Below are 10,378 nucleotides of genomic sequence, written 5' to 3' on the forward strand. Positions count from 1 at the left end.
TGCAGGGAAGGAGGGAAGGAGGGAAGGAATTCGGAAGGAAGGAAGGAAGGAAGGAAGGAATTCGGAAGGAAGGAAGGAATTCGGAAGGAAGGAAGGAAGGAAGGAAGGAAGGAAGGAAGGAAGGAAGGAAGGAAGGAAGGAAGGAAGGAAGGAAGGAATTAGGAAGGAAGGAAGGAAGGAAGGAAGGAAGGAAGGAAGGAAGGAAGGAAGGAAGGAAGGAAGGAAGGAATTCGGAAGGAAGGAATTCGGAAGGAAGGAAGGAAGGAAGGAAGGAAGGAAGGAAGGAAGGAAGGAAGGAAGGAAGGAAGGAAGGAAGGAAGGAAGGAAGGAAGGAATTCGGAAGGAAGGAAGGAAGGAAGGAAGGAAGGAAGGAATTAGGAAGGAAGAAAGGAAGGAAGGAAGGAAGGAAGGAAGGAATTCGGAAGGAAGGAATTCGGAAGGAAGGAATTCGGAAGGAATTCGGAAGGAAGGAATTCGGAAGGAAGGAAGGAAGGAAGGAAGGAAGGAAGGAAGGATTATTTGCAATTACTCTGTTTGAGGCTGTGTCTCTCTCACTTGAGTGTCTCTGCTAGGCAGGGTTCCTGACAGCAGTGAGGTTAAAAGCAAGCACCAGCCGTGTACAGCCCTGCCGCTCTGAACAGCCATGCCTGGGTAATGCAAATTATGCTGCTGGGCAGTTAAGATCTATATGAACAAGCTGTCAGTCCAAGATCTAAAACTTATTCAGTTATTCAAACTAATTCAATTTCATCACCCAGCTCTGACACCCCCGGCACTTGCTGCAGACCATTTTAATGGGAAGTGATATGTAAGTGCAAACACCTGGGAGGCAGACGGCAGGGGGATTTTTCTGATACAACAGTCATCACCATGGTTGTTAACAGCAGTGGCATTTATGTGATCCTAATTACGCTGTAAGTATAAGACAGACAAGGAAGGGCTATGCTCCTCTTTCTGCACTGTTCTCACACCATCTGCAGGCTCCCAGTGCCCCTGTGCAAGTCCTCACACCTCGCATGTCCCCCACTGCCCTGTGCATCCTGCACCGGCCATCACAGCTGGCTGTGCTGCCTCATTCGCCCTGTCCATGGGCAACACATTTCCTGTCTTGAATGTCCCTGGTCAGGCTGACATCAGTATTCTTCAAGCCTTCAGCATCTCCTAAGTCATATCATCACCAATACCAAAGAGTAGCCAGAAAGACAACAAGAACAAGAAACAAAAAAATGGTAGAAGCAGTGAACTTTCACCTGCTAGTTGGCCTCCAAACACTGCATAGACCACTGTGACTTTTAGCAGATATGGTACAACCACTTGCCATATTTATGTTCATATATCTTTCTGAGAGTCTTAAGAGCATGGAAAAAATCTTGCCTTGAGACCAAGTTCTGGTTTATGCTAAGGTTCCCACCTTTAAGGTCCTTCCACCCCAAGCCGTTCTATCATTCAATGATTTTTCAAACACCACTAAGTTCTAGACATGGATGTTTTGGTTCCAAAACAATATTGCATAAATTGTGCATGAAGATAAATTCAAACTGGATCTCTGGTAAATCCTAAAGTATGATTACTAATGGGGCTAGATCCAGCAGGGTTCTCACGGGACTGAGTCTTGGGCCACCCTTATTTAATATGTTTTCAATCAATATTCCAAAAGAAGATACAAACTTCAACAAGATGTCTGAAGATGCCTGTACTGGTCACCCAGCATGGAACAGTGAGCAGGACAGGCTTGTGGCTGCTGAATGAGCTGAGCTGAATGCCACATCTCAGGGATTTTTTGGGTTTGCAGGAACCTACCACCCTAACTGGGTAATTCAGGTGGGATGCAGGGAAAGGTTGGCTCCCACATGCCATATGGGCTCAGTCTGCACCTCAGCTTGAAGGGAGGTAGTGAGAGCTGTGTCTCTGTAGAAAAACACAGAGGTGGCGGTCTTGGTCAGTGCATGCAGAAGAGGAAGTGGGGTGGTTTTTGACCTTGTTGAAGGACAGAATTCGGCTACCAGGGATGTCACAGCAATGTCCCAACACCTCTGCACCATGCAAAGCATGGGCTGCATGCTCTTTGGCTGCTGGGATGTGGCCTTAGGGGTGTGAGGTGGCTCAGCCTCCCCAGCACCTTCCTTCATCTGAGGGATGAGCAGGGAGACCACCAGACAATTTAATAGTCTGTGATTTACCAGGGGCCACACTGAGATCACTTAATTATCAAGAATTAAAATGTGCAGGGCTCTGCTGAGATGTAGCTTATATCAAAGAGGCACCCACCAAGGTCAGAAATCCAAGGAGGTGGAAGGCAAAACAGAGATGAAGTGACTTAGTTCAGGTTTTATATTCCATCAGCAGCCAAGTCAAAAGCAGCACCTGCTTTCCCTGCCCTCAGCCTTGCCCCCAAGCTGTCTTTGCAGCCATGGCACTGAACAAAAAAACAGCTTTTAAGGAAGTTTATGCAATCAAGTTGTTTTTTAAAACACAATACTAGTTTTCAGCAACTTGTAAAGCATTTCTTCATTTGCAAGTCACAATTACCTTTGTCATTAAAAGGGTTTTTGTTGATTTTTTTTATTATGTTTTATTTATGTAAAACTTTACATTTGAAGCTTCTTCAACCACACAACCTAATTGTGTCAGCTCATGTAAAACAAGGCAGAGACTCAGCCTTCTTCTTTGGACAGGAGGGCTCCTCAAAAAACAGAAAGCTGCAGCTCCAGTCCCCAGCTGTGGCAGCAGTGTCTGCCGAAAGGGCTGGGAGTGTACCAGGACATTTCAGACCCAAAGGAACCACGGTATTCATGTTCCCCCTTCCCAAAACATGCAGCTGAAAAAAAAAAAAAAAAAGAAGAAAGGAAAAAATATCATCCCTTAAAAGGCAATTTTGACAGCACTGATAAGCAGGTGAACCTTGGACTTGTTTCATCACAAGAAAACAAGGCAATAATGGCACAATGATGCAAACACCAGTTTGCTCTGCTTTCATCACACAGAAAAACTGTTTCCTCCACTACAAACAATGCCAAGAGGATCCAAGAGTGGGATATATGTGCCCTTCTGACACACCAAACATTTTGTGGGGTGGACAAGCAATGATATACGTCAGAACAGTAGGCAAAAGTGCTCTTGACTTTTATCTTCTAACATGCTTGAGTACAAAGAGTGATCATGGTCAAAAGAATAAATACTGCACATCCCTCAACAGGAATTTTCCTTATGAAAAATTGCTTTCTTTTGGCATTTGTTGTGTATCTCAAATAAACCAGATATCAGAACAGAAAAAATATTCCTACTTGTCCTCAAATCAACAGTATTTTCACTTACCATTAACATCTTGTAGATGTGCAAAAAAAAAAAAAGCTATAAACATGACTGTGGGCCTTCTTCCTTTTGCTTTTCGGAGGTAAAACCCCTAAATATCTAAAATATTCTTTGATTCCTTTTCCAGACTCACTGAAAACAGTACAATTGATGTAATTTTCATCTAATTTTCTCACATTAAAGGACTTTGTTTGCTTAGGTCTTTTTGATTGACTGTGTTCATGCTGTGGTGGTTGCGGCTGGGGTAGAGGTAACTTTCTTCCCAAGTGGCTGGTGTGGGGCTGTGTTTTGGATTTGCGCTGAACACAGGGCTGATAACACAGAGATGTTTTTGTTACTGCTGAGCAGGGCTTGCACAGAGCCAAGGCCTTTTCTGCTGTTAGTTGTGCCCCGCTGGCAAGAGGGCTGGCTGTGCATGGGAGGCTGGGAGGAGACACAGCCAGGACAGGTGAGCCCAACTGACCAAAGGGATATTCCCAACTATGTGACATCATGGTCAGTGCTTAAAGTGGGGGGAAGAAGGAGGAAGGAAGAGAACATGAAGTGATGGCGGAGAATTTGAAGTGATGGTGTTTGTCTTCCCAAGTCACTGTTATGTGTGATGGGGCCCAGCTCTCCTGGAGATGCCATGGGAAGCAGTGAATTAAACCCTTGGTTTGCTTTGTTTGTGTGTGCAGCTTTTCTATCCCTATTAAACTGTTTTTATCTCAACCCATGCATGAATTTTCTAAGCTTTTAGCCTTCTGATTCTCTTCCTGATCCTGCTGGTGGGATAGTGAATGAGCACCTGTGTGGGGCTTGGCTGCTGCCTGGGGTTAAACCTCAACACATGTTAATAGGAAGAATAAGCAACACCAAATAATTATCCTATTATTACTTAACCTGTAAATTGCAGCAGAGCATGAAGGATCTTATAACACAAACTTCAACCCTTAGGAAATGCAAAGCATACAAACCATGGTTGATTCCTAGCACAGGAGCCCCAGGGAATGCCACAGTGAAGTGGAGACTACCCAGGCAGAGGAGGATGGGTCCCTAGCAGTTTCTTAGCTTTTATTCTTTCCATGCTTTTGCATATTGGGAGCAAATACCTATAACCTGATTATTCTGGGGACAGACATGAAGGAAATAAAGCACTATGGCTTTTTGCCCCCAGCCAGCCCCTAGGGACAGCCTTGAATTTAGAAAGAGTGTTATGCACTGGTGACAGGCAAATTAAGCACAGTAGGACCTATTTGCAAACAATAATCTCTCTTCATCAGTACATCTATTTATCAGTACAAGGAGGAAAATCCTGGCTTTAGGATTTAGGCTACTTAGGGGAAGGAACAGAAAAAGCAAGTTGTGAACACATCTGGTTTTGCCTGATCTCTCAGTAAAAGAGGAATATGTGTAGGGATAGCTGGTAACAGCCAAGCTCCACTTAAAATGGCAGTAGGTCACACACATGATACTTTACGAAGAGGGCAAGGTCTGGTGCTAGCTGTAAATGGGGAGAGTAGCATGTGGGAAGCAACTCAATTGGCAGGCAAGGACCTGAAAGGTCACGTAATAGGGTTCAAAGTCTGTTTAACCATGCACAGCCGCTCTGGGAAATAGCCTAATAAAGCATGAGGTTAGGTGAGGCACAGCTTTCTGCATCGAATCACACTGTCTGGGCTAACTCACTGGAAAAGCAAAGCCCTCCTTACAGCAGCCGTGTTGTTAATGCGTGCATCCCTGCACTGCCCCCACCATCACTGGGCAGGCACACGTGGGCTCACAGCCCCCCACCACCCGCCTCACATCCCTCATCTCCATCCCATGGGCTGGGGGGGAGGGAAAGAGCAAGCACAGACAGCTGTGGCCAGAGCGATAAGAAAATCTGGGGATTTACGTGGTTCTTGTAACCAGATCTCCAGTCCCCAGAGGGGCTGAGTGTGTTTTGCCACCTGCCTGGACAGGCCTGCACTCTCCTTGCAGGAGGGAAACACTTTGTAGGGCTGCTCACCAAGAGCACTCCAGGGATGGCAGAAGTCAGGGGGGATGGAAAGCAGCTGGGCTTATGAGAAGGATCATCATCTGTCTTTTGGGGTGTCTTAGTGTATGGAGAAAAAACAAAGCAGAAGATGGCCAGGAAGAAGATGTCTAAACACACATGGTGGCAGTGCTCAAAGCCCCACAGCATCAGCAGTGGCTCCTACAAAGTGCCAGGATACCATCCTCTCCTGTCCTTGAGAACCCAAGAACAGGGCACAGGTCAAGAGAAAACTACTATGCCTAAATCCCACCAGACTACCTCACCAGCCCTGCTGGCTAGGAAGTTACAAGGCATTTTTCATCCATTCGGAAGGATTATTTAAAGCGTAAAATACCTGAGGGACTCCAGGCTTGGGAGAACAGAAAGCATTTGTCTAAGCTTATTTCAGGGAAAATAATACATTTCCCGCACAGTTAAATGTGAATGCAGAGGCTTTTAACCTATAAAAGCACACAAACAAACCACATAACAAAAGCAGTTCAAAGATTTCTCAATTACTTAGAAGCAGAAAGACATGACAGCAAAAACCTAGGGGATGGAGAGCTTTAAAAAGGGACATTTTAAACTATGTTTAACCTAGTCCTGAAATACTTCAGCCCACATTCAGCTAAAAGTTCAAGAAAGAAAAAAGTACTAATTCCTTTGAAAACATCCATGAAACAACCCTACTTGTATTCACAAATATATTGAATTAGCTCTTTGTTAAACTGAGTGAGTCTTTCCTGTTAGACCAATATTATGCGTCAGAGAGGAATTATCCACCCTTTTGTTTTATAAAACAGGCTATTTCCCAAATGCTGTTCCATTTAGCAGGCTTAATTTTATTTCATCATATGATTTTATTTGTCTTTTAAGATTGTTTCAAATAAATCTTAGCTAACCTAGATATTTTTTAAAAATAGAAGAGTCTCATTATTTGAACTGTAGGAATTGATTTTTTTGGTCTTCTGCAGTTCCATATATGGTTCAGGACTCACATGCATGATTTATGTGCATGCATAGCTACTCTTAACACTGTCTTGAGTGTTCCCCCTTCTTTGCAACTTGAGCTGCTGCACTCAGACACCCGATAAGATGTTAGAAACCAGAGCAAAGAGACCAGGGTGAGCAATGTTCTTTTGCAGACCACTCACAGCAATGAGACTGCACCTTGGAGGAAGGAAAGACTCAGCAGGGGAAGGTTTTCTGCTCTACATTGCAGCTCTTTTATATCCTGCTCTACACTGAGTCTCTTCTGCTCCTTCCCTTGGATAGATGGTGGTGTGGGATGACTGCTTGCAACCTGGCTACAGCCCAGGACTCCAGGTAGTTTTGATCCTCTGTAGCCTAAAGGAGAAACCCTAGTAAAGGAGAAACTGGTAAAATCCTTCTGGAGCACAAGTTCCTTTATGAAGATTAAATACATTTACATGCCTGATTGACTCCCCATCTCTTTTCAAATCTGAAAACATGTATTCTCGCTCACTCAGATATTATTTACTGTTGTGCTTTACAACTGCATTGTTGGGCAGTACAGAAATCTGTAATTGTAGTTTGCACAGAAGATTATACATAAAATAAATTAGAAATATATAAGTCACCCGAGGGAACCATATTAAAAATGAGCACATAAAATACAAACATACTATACTGCCAACTCTCTTCAGGTATTCTTGATCATTGTCAGGACCAACATCCTGGGCTCTGGAGTATATGAAGGCTTGGTGAGCACATCACAGGTGTGCAAGAGGTAGGGCCCAGGCCTGAGAGGTAACACCAGCTATGACCTCTCTGCAGGTAGAAGGACTGTCTTCTGGTTTTTCACCAGAGGGACACTATTGGGATCAAACTCCCCATCCTTCCTCAAGCAGGGCTGACCACAGTTAAGCATGAACAGTGTGCTATACAGTTGAAGAGCAACTGAATTAGGCCTTCAGCAAGCACAGGACATGAAATATTAATGGGAAAAAAGGTAATTTTTAATTAAAGAAAATGTGGAGTGGCTAAATATCCAGATACTCTGCTTCCCTTAGGGTTATACTTCATGAATATTTGAGTCTCATAGTAATTCAGGAGCTATGTCTATGAAACTTCTATAAACATTAATTATATGCCAGAAACCGTATCTTCACACTTCAGCCTACAGAAGTTCAGATATATCTAGCCCTCTGATATCCAGGAACAGCTTCCAATAGCCTAACATTAGATAATTAAAGGGTTTTTCTCCTTGTGATACCCAGTCACTTCATGATATTTTTAACAGACTGACTCATAACAACACCTTTTGAGCCAGGGAGATGCTACCTCATTACAGGGCCAGGGGACAGAGCCAGCAAGAAACTGAAAGGCAGGGTGGTGGCGGAGGGGGAGGTGGAGGCAAGACAGCCAAAACCTGCCACCGACTCTTCCAACTGATGACAAAATCTGCTGAGCTCGCAGAGGCTGGCAGGGCCCAGCAGGATGTGCTGTCCTGGGTGTGCATTAGCTAATTCAGGCAGCGTAACTTGGCACACCCCTGCTGCCTTCAGCAGCGCTCTGTCAGCCTACACCCACTGAGCCTCTTGGACCTGAGTCTAAAAAGTATATATTTCACCCACCTTTGATAGTTCTTGTAACAAAATACTGTAAAGTGTATTGCTGGAACTAAATCTGCCCCAGCACGACACCGGAGTGGAAAACCTAAGATTTCTTTCTGTCTCTCTGATAACTACTCTCACTCACAAACACAGTAACATATACCAGCAAATGCTTTTTGCGTACCTATGCATTTCTCTGAAGGACAGGAGCGTTTTGCAATTCATTTCTATTGCTACTATTCATTATGCTACTCAATTACATTAAGTGCCCTAATTACTTATTTACAAAGGGTTAGTAACTGTACTTTTTACCTGACCTATATACTAAGCCTGGAGGCAACACTTTTCTGTATTCATCTGTTTCTAGTAGCAGCTTTCAATAGCCCTTTGTTTCCCACACAGCATCAGGTCGGCAGAGTTTTAGAGGGAAGCATGACTTTCAGTTGACAGTGAGCCCAGAGCTGGGTGAGCCTGGGAGGCCTGGTGCTTTCCAGCACTCATCTCACTGTGGTCTGTACGTTTCTGCTGGTGAAGATAGGAAACCCTGGCCTGTGTTCCCAGCAATGGCATGCACAGACTGGGGAATGTGACCTCTTCAAGGTGTCCACAGAGGACACTAGGTTGTGAGGGGTGCTGTGTGCCAGGGCCACCTCTAGTAGGTGCCTACCTGATGGCACCAACCCTGGGGCACTGGAGACCCCACCAGCCCTGTGGACTGGCAGCCAGCTCCACAGCCTCATCTGTCCTCCTCTGTGGTTCTGTGGTTCTTCTGTTATGGTTTACAGAATCACAGAATGGGTCAGGTTGGAAGGGACCACAGTGGGTCATCTGGTCCAACCGCCCTGCTCAAGCAGGGTCATCACAGAGCACAGGATTGTGTCCAGATATTTCTTGAGTATATTTTGTGAGGGAAACTCCTCTCTGGGCAACCTGTTCCAGCGCATGGTCACTTGCACCATAAATTCTTCTTTATATTCAGATGGAACTTCCTGTGCATCAGTTTCTGCCCATTTCCTCCTGTCCTATTGCTGGGCACTATCAATCAGAGTCTTGTCCATGCTCTTGGCACCCCCCCTGTAGATACTTAGAGACATTGATGAGGTCTCATCTCTGTTTTCTCATTTTGAGGCTGAACAGGACCAACTCTCTCAGCCTTTCCTGGTAAGAGAGGTACTCTAGACCTTTGACCAGCTCTGATAGCTCTGACCAGATTTGATAGCAGCTCTCTGCTGGACCTGCTCCAGGATCTCCATGTCTCTCCTGGCAGCATTTCTTGCCTGTCCAAGAACATCAAGTGCAAGCAGCCCCTTTACCACAACTTGGTTTTGATTCAAGGTTATCCTATCTCCAGTGGGAGTTTTTTTCTCTGGCTAAAGAAGCACAGTTTGTTCAAATTTTTTTCATGCTTTCTAGCTTCCTATGCTACTCCCACCATCCTCTTGGCTCTAAGCAAGTAAGGTACCCTCTTTTTGTGACGCAGTGTCCAAAATTGCACCCAGTAGTCTGAGGAACTTTTTTGTGTGAAGCAGAAAATGTGTATCGTATCTCCTTGCCACCTGTCATTGTTTAGCATAGTTTGGGTTTTCAGTTAAGGAGGGCTCCAATAGCCACAGAAGCGATTCTTTTGCAAAGAGGTGCTTGCATCTTCCTCCAGACCCAATAGAACCAATTAACTGGCTAGTTTGAATATTGGCAACTTTTTAAAGCCACTTAAGAAGCTTGACACGCCTCTGTGATCCACATTTAAGAACAAACAAAACCGGGAAACGTCTCTTGCTTCTGGCTTTTGAACAGGTAGCTGGGGGCCCGCAGCGCGGCCCAGCGGGGCCGGGTCGGCTGTGGCGCATCTTGGCCGAGATCTCTCAGCCGCTTCTGCTCGCTGGACACCGGGCGCAGCCCTCAGTGCGGGCCGGGCCGGCCGGGACACAGCCACCCCGGAGCCTCGGAGCCCTGTTCCAGCCGCGGCCCCGCTCCGGGCGGGCCGGGCCAGCAGCGCGGCTCGGCCGGGCCGGCCCTCACCCAGGGCGGCCGAAATTCATCTGAGGCCGCTGCCCGGCAACGATCATGCGAGAAACAGCGAGAGGCGAATTCCAGCTGTGGGGCCCGGGTGAGATGAACCCTTTTAGTGCTGTAAGTTTCCTCCAGAACAGATGAAGCCTGCAGACATCAATCCTCTCCCGACTCAGAGGAGGAGGAAAGGAGAAGGCACGTGAAGAAAACACCATAAAGACACAAAGTCAGTGAAGAAGGAAGAGCTGAAACCCTGAGGAAGGAGAAAGAGGAGATGCTTCAAACCTAGAAGCTGAAATTCTGTTGTAAAGCTATGGTGGTGGACTATGATACATCAGAGTACCCGTTGTAATTTCATGAAAGTATGGGGACTGGAGCGTTCAAACTGCAATTGTGAGCTAAAGTATCTGTGCTGAAACAAGCAAATGTTGAAGTAGCTGTGATTTGACGAGAAGCTTGAACAGAGAGAGATGAAAGTGAT

This window comes from Corvus cornix, chromosome Z, assembly GCF_000738735.6.
Source record: "Corvus cornix cornix isolate S_Up_H32 chromosome Z, ASM73873v5, whole genome shotgun sequence".
In the NCBI taxonomy this organism is placed as follows: Eukaryota; Metazoa; Chordata; class Aves; order Passeriformes; family Corvidae; genus Corvus; species Corvus cornix.